Genomic DNA, 7,500 nt, shown 5'->3' on the forward strand with positions numbered 1-7,500 from the left:
ATATAATTATCATAATTATAATAATAAATTTAATAATAATATTTTTTAGGAGGGGGGGGCGCAACTTCGTTCCCAGGGCTTCTCCCTCAGGTGGGGGCGGCATAATCCCATAGTTTGAAATAACTTACTTGACTTTTCGTATACTTTGACATACTCTTAGTATTCTCCTCAGATTCTTCTTCGTTTTTGTCTTGTTCGTCTTTTTGTTCATTGTCGTCCCAGAGATGTTTTTTTTCTCCTAAGCGAGGTGCATCACATCGTTTGTCCCATTGCCCTTCTAGAGATAGTCTCTTCTTTTCGGTGGAAAGAGTTTTGCCCGCCTACCAACCGCGCAAGTTGGTAAATCATACGGACGGTGCTTTGGGTGAGTGTACATTTGTAACTCACCATAGTCTTCAAGGAGCGCAGCACGCGAATTTACTTATGGTGCAACAATAGCTGCTTGGCGACGGGCGACAGGAAAACTAATGGGGGAGACCGATGATATATCACACGGGTTTCTTGGCAGTGAAAAATAGAAGCGGTGTTTAATTTCTTGTCCTCTTGGTTTTCTTTTCTTTCTTAATTATATATGACAGCGTAAAAAGCATACAACATAGAGATTAAAGAATTTCGGCTTTTAAATGTTTATTGAAGACTTTCGGGCGAAATCCTCTTTATGGGGAAGAATAAGGGACTTGGAAAGTGCGTCATATTGGTGAGCAAAGTTGGGTTAAATTATTTCCACCAGTTGAGCGACTTAGTCGAATCATCGTTGCATTCAAGTCGTTTAAAGTGGCAAAACTAACCCATAAATGTTTTTTTTTGCTCAAAAATATCCTTACTTTGCTATCACATTAATTATCCAGGTTGCTCAAATGCCCCGCATTTTCCAACAGCTTTTTTTATTCTTACTGCCGGTAGCTTAAAGGCTCCTGGGTCTTCGGAGCATGCTGTGACGTCATCTCACGGGTTGCGATATCGTGAAGAGCAGCAGACTGTATCCGGCGCTAAGTCGGAGATTTTTTTTCTTTTGCCAATCTTTGTTGTCCATTGGGGTGATCATTATTAAGTATGCCATTTTCAGGCTCAAATTCAGAGTTAACCTACCCCTAGGACTATCAAGACTAGAGTCCATGTCTAGTTTTGTGTTTTGAGATTGGGTAAGTAAGTGAGTAAGTGAGTAAGTGAGTAAGTGAGTAAGTGAGTAAGTGAGTAATAAGCGTCTTTATTGAGAAAAAAAGCCCAGACTCAACAGACGCTAATCTTTACAATCGAGAACATGATACATCTTAAAAGCTACAATCAAATGTAAAAAGATATAAAAAGGAACAATCAAACATTCAGGGAATAAAATCACGCAACTCGACTTTGAAGTAGAGTATAGGCATTGAAAGCAAAACTTGCGGCCGGATTTTGAAGAAGACGGTGAGTTAGAAGACACTGGCGAACCTTTGGAACGTATGCAAGCTATCGATTATAGTCCTCTCTCTTAAAGTGCGGGGAATATATTGAAGGAAACTTTGATGGCAGCCAGTGCGCTCGCCGTCTCTTTAAAAAATCGTAACACTTTGTTTCGTCTTCTCACGCACTTCCCCGGAAGATCATTGTTTGAAAAAGGGACCCTGTGTAAAGCTATGCCATTTTATATGTTAATTTTGTTGCTACATCCAAAAAACACACAAATCTGGTATTTTCAAAAGTGTAATCTAAGCTCCCTCTTTGAATGTGTTTGTGTTTTTTTTCCGCGACGAAAACACAGAGATGACGTAACAATCTAAACTAAACCCATTATCCTTTAATATTGTCCTGTGATGGGCAAAAAGGTGCATAATTTTCAAACTTTGAAAGTATACAGCATCCCGAGGAAAATTCCAGGTGCAACAATAACAAGTTTCATGATTTATGCGAAGACATTTTTAGTGGCGAGTTGCACTTTAACTGTTCGATATCTCAGCTTATAAACAATCAGTTTCCACAGGGTTTTTACAAGTTAATTGAATTTGAAATTCTCCCAATAATCGTAAAGTGTCCCCCAAACTTAGAGCTTTTCTTTCCTTTTCGTATAAAATTGTTTCAAACTGTATTTCAAAGCTGTATTTCCTTTCAAGGCGTTTACCTTTTCCTTGATCAAAAACGGGAGGTACGCATTTCATTTAGGGCCCTTACTGTAATCACCCCGCGTGTCGCGTTCAGAGCCACATGACATAAACCTCGGCGAGAGTATATTATCACCTAAATAATTGTACTTAAAGAGACGTTTTTCTGCAAACAAATTTCCTATAATATTTCTTGTCCTTTAAAGAGAATCTCCACTCCATCGAGAAAATAGCTTCAATCCACAGGAACATTTTCTTACCATAAAATTTGATTTTCGGAAAAAGCGTTTGCATAAGAACTAAATGAATTTCAGAAACGCTTGTTTTTGACTTCAAATTGCCTGGGCACTAACATCTTGAATAATTAAGTGTGACAATGTTACTAATTGCAATATTAATTCTGTTATGCTAATGTTATTAAGTGTTATTAACGTCACCAATGAGTTATTTAAGACGGCCGTGTCCAAAAAAATTCAAAGTGGAAAGCGACTCTAATATTCTTTTTTTTCCTGATGCAGGACTCTTTAAACAAGTTTGATCAAAAACAGTATTTCCCACGGCTTAAATTTATTTTCGGTAGGAATGGAGATTCTTCTTATAGGAATGAAAGCGGTGGAAATAAGGAAAGTGCGCTCTGATAGTTATCTTCGTCTGACACTTTTAAGTATCGTGTCCTCAAAAAGACGCGACGGTTGTAGTAGTTATCAAGAAAATGTTAATTAGCGACTTCTATAGATAATTGAAAACCCACACGACAGCTGGAACAAACTGGGTCAAATAAATAACTGAAATGGAGCTACAACCTTTATTTGAATGGCCTTACTTTGAAAAGGGCATTCACTATGCACCTTCAAAAAACTCCCAGATGAAGACAAAGCTAATGACATTCATTTCAACTAAGTTGACCGAGTTGTGAATACCAACTCAAACAGTGAAAACCTTTTGCTGCCTTTGCAGAACTTTATGAGTTTGTATACGTACGCGCATTTTCAGACAAGATGACCTGCATGGAGATTGTCAGCAACGTGGAGTAAGTTCTAAAAGGGGGGCGGGGAGGGCAAGGTTTTGGTATGGATCACGGGAGTGTGAGGGGAGCAGGGAGAGGTTTGGAGAAAACAACGAAGAAAAGGAAAAAAGTGAGGGAAGGAGGGAGGGGTTATGTAGGCCCCCAGCCCCTCCCTCTCGGCAGCCCCTAGTGCTTAACTGTGGTATTGTAGTAGAATGGGTTTGTTTTTAAAGGCTTGGCGAAAGTGCTTATTAGAAAGAGTTTTGAAGCAAGCAACCGTGGACAATTTTCCTGTCGATGTATGTTGGATCAGTGGCTTGATCTGATCGGCGTTATTTCAAGTTGAGAAACTAAATATTTTAAGCAAGAGCCGATGCAACGTAGATTTGATTTTAGTGGTGTACTATATATTTCGGCTGGCCAAACCAGCCTCCTTCTGGTACAATGAGAGTTTACTCTTATTGTACCTGACGAAGGCTGGTTTGGCCAGCCGAAATATAGTACACCTCTAAAATCAAATCTACGTTGTATCGGCTCTTGCTTAAAATACTTATTAGAAAGACCCGACCGAATACAGCTTAGGAATGTCACTTTCTTAAGATATTTAACGGATTTTGACCGGAACAGTGAACAATATTTTTTAACCCACCCTGTGAGGAATCACATTGGGCTCGCACGCAGGACAAAGCGCTAAGGAATGGAACAGGAATTACACCACGCAGTGGCCAGGAGATATTTTATTTACACTTAAACTTTAATTTAACGTATTACCCAACACTCCCAATAAAAAAAAAATGAAGTAAAATTGAACCGATCCTTTTTCAAGATTTTGTCGACAAAGAGTTTAAATACATAGTCAAAAATACCCTAAGCAGATATTGAAAATGACTCCTTTATGGATATCTATTTTCATTACATTTAAATATCTTCATGGACTTCGGGTTGGAAGAAACGGAGGCGACGTCAAAATCGCAATAATAAGGTTAAGTTAACTTCAAGGGTCCCAGAAAGCGGTTTCCAGAACTTCACAACATGGTCAGTTCAAAGCGGGAAAGAACATGATTAATCAAGGCTTCAGAACTTTCAACTTGTTCTTTTTACAGGACATATCCGTCACTTAACTTCTAGAGGTCAAAACCGAAACTCAACTTATAAGCCATTTGAAAATTCTTACCGTCGAGTCAAGACTGCCGTGAACTTGTTGACAGAAAAAAATAGATGAACCAAGTACTTCACTTCTGCTCACTCTGATTGTCCGCACAAGTAACAAAACTGGCAAAGAGTTGTTCATTAAACTGTGGCTTCCTACGATGAAGCTTCACTGGTTTAGCAGGCTTCAAAACAGAAAATTCTCCCTCCGGCAACACTTCTTCCATCGACAGTGAACTCGTCTCTACACCGTATGCACATCCGAACGTCTTGTAACTGCAATGCGAGACATGAATGGGCGTGGATTAAAACATCATTATACGCAGCTTGAACACATCCTTTCAGCACCGATGTGTCAAAAAAGCAAGACACTTTTTTATTGGTTCAACCTTTCCCAGAGGTACGAAGGAATCCTTAATTATGCACATCGTCCAAACTGAGGTGCCAAAAAAACAAGTTCACTCTTTTGGAAACGAATTGAATGAATTGTACAACAATCAAAATAAGAAAGTATCATTTTGCATACTATCAGCACTGACCAGAAGAAAAACCTCAAGAAATAAACGTTTTATTCCAAAAAACCCCTTGTATTTTTCATTTTGCAAATTATGGTCAACAAAAAGATACCTAAAACTTGAAAAGGGGGAAAATATAAGGTGTTTCAAAGTCAATGTAATGTACGACTTCTCAATAAAATGGAATTCGCATCATGTAAACTAACAAACGTTCACAAATTTAAAACATTTCAACTGTGCTCCTTCCACAAAAATTATTTAAACCTTTTGAAAAGCAAGATTTACATCTCGACTATGAGGGCATTGGGTTGTTTATGAGGGAAACAAAATTGGAAGCGTCCCAGCGTACTTTAAGACAGGAAACACTAATGTACAAAGGTAGAATCAAAAACAAGACATTATATCGTGAACGCAACCTTAGGACCTGAATTCGGTTAATTATTCAACGCAAAGTTAGCCCGACTTTACTTACGCAAATTTGCTTGCATCAAAGGTGAATTGAATCCGAAGGGAGATTGGCGTTCGCACTTTTGCTCTAACGAAAATGGATTACTGCTTTCTCCACCCACTGACTCCGCACTCATACGTAGAGAACTTGACGCCAACTGAAAGCAAACCAGTTAGCTAATTGCTTTTACTTATTTCTTATTTCGGGTCCAGGTTATTCGCAGTCCTGCATCCTAATGAGATGTTTTAGGCTGCGTGAAGGATTTTGGTCGAGAGAAGCAAAATCCCTGGAGGACAGGTGGGCCCACCCCCCAGCCAGGAGACGCATATCAAACACGAACGAGGGGAAAAAAACCCCCTCGTCCGCATCTGAACAGCGCATCTATCCATTTGACCATAGGGGTGAGCACTTACAACAAGCAAAATTTAGATAGTGATTTGTTATTTCCGGTTACCAACACAAAAGGGGGATGAGTTACTTCCGGTTAACAAATGAAGTAAGAAAATTTAGCGGCATATTGATGATTTGCTCGATCGTTCCTGAGTGAGCCACGGGGGCTGGATATGAAATAGAGGCAAAATTTAGATAATGAATTGTTATTTCCGGTTTAACAACGAAAAGGGGCAGACATATTTCCGGTTAACAACAGTCAGAAGTAGGTAAGAACTGCGGAATGGACATAACATGGCCGTTGAAAAAGATGATTGCAATTAGACAAGATTTATTATATTTTATTTAATAGATTTATATGAGATACTGTTATTTCCTGTGAACAACGCAAAAGGGAGCAGGCTTATTTCCGGTTAACAACGGCCAGAAGTGGGTTAAAACTGCGGAATAGAAATAAAATGGCACTTAAAAAAGATAATCGCAGTCAGACGAGCAACTTAAGCAATTGCAAGCCAGAAAAAATTAGGTTTGTACATGTAGTCAAGGTTAAAACGCGTCTTATCCCGTGAGCTACAGAGGATGAAGTATGAACGACAGAGAGAAATTAGATATCTTAAAATGTGAATGAATTAATGAGTGATGATAAGGAACCGTTCGACTTATTTCTGGTCAAAAACGGCCAGAAGTTGGGCACAACTGTGGAATGGATATGAATAACAGTTAAAAGAGATAATCGCAGTAAGATGAGCCTGACAAAAATATGAACGAGAAGAAAAAAAATTTCCGTTTATCGTCGATATGTGCACGTGTCTATCTCATTGCGCCACGGAGGACGAAGTATGATATCGAAGCAGAATTTAGATAGATAATAGTGTGAATGAATTAATTAAAGACGCAGACCTATTTCCGGTTCCGGCCATTACTTGGACAGACCTGGGGTGACGTATAGCTTTTGCTAAAGGAAACAGTTAACAACGGCCAATGGTAGGTCAGCGTGAAATGAAAGTCAAGGTCATTGCAATTAGACAAATAACTTCAGCAGTTGCAAGCAATACTGACAAAGTATGAACTAGAGAATCAAATAATTTATATCAATACTCACTGCCCTACAGGAGACAGGGCATGAAATAGAGGCAGAATTTACAACGATAATATATAGATTTACCAAAGCCTAAAAGCGGACCGCCCGTGTCATTTATTCTTACAATAAGTTAACTGGGCTTGAGCCTGCGATCCAATCGAAAACCAGTACCTGGTTAGCGGTCAACCAAAGAAAAAACAGCTGACCTCGATGAACTTTTTAACTTGAGCCCGCGATACCGGTCAACAGATATCTTGTTTTGACAGGTGTCAATTAACCATAACATGGACGTCATATCAAAGGTGTTCCCGCCAAAAAATGCGGGTTGCACCACAGAGATTCACATTGGCATACATGGACAGGTGGACGTACGGGCGTATGGTGACCATAACCAAATTTCCTCGCACAGATGGGTTACCATGAGGTTACCATATTTTGTTACCAATGGAGTTTCACGCGCTCGCGGAGCTCCGCTAAAAGGGTGAATGAATGAATTAATACAGGAGCCCATTACCCGGAGCCGCCATCTTCCATATTAACCCCATGAGTCAACCCTGTCCCGTATCTTTCTATTTTTAGAAGCACCTGGCAGGGGGGCTTTACTGGGTGTTTTCACAATAGCTGATCATAACAGACCTATGGTCAGCCATTTCATTACGTCACATACGTATGTGACGTATGTGAACCACTTCACGTATGTTCTCAGTCACATACGTCAAAATGTAGTAGTTCTAAAAATAGAAAGATACGGGACAGGGTTGACTCAAGGGTACAATACAGATGGAAGCTCCGGGTAATGGGCTCCTGATTAATAATAATGAGGCCAGCCCACG

This window comes from Montipora foliosa, chromosome 5, assembly GCF_036669935.1.
Source record: "Montipora foliosa isolate CH-2021 chromosome 5, ASM3666993v2, whole genome shotgun sequence".
NCBI classification, from domain to species: Eukaryota; Metazoa; Cnidaria; class Anthozoa; order Scleractinia; family Acroporidae; genus Montipora; species Montipora foliosa.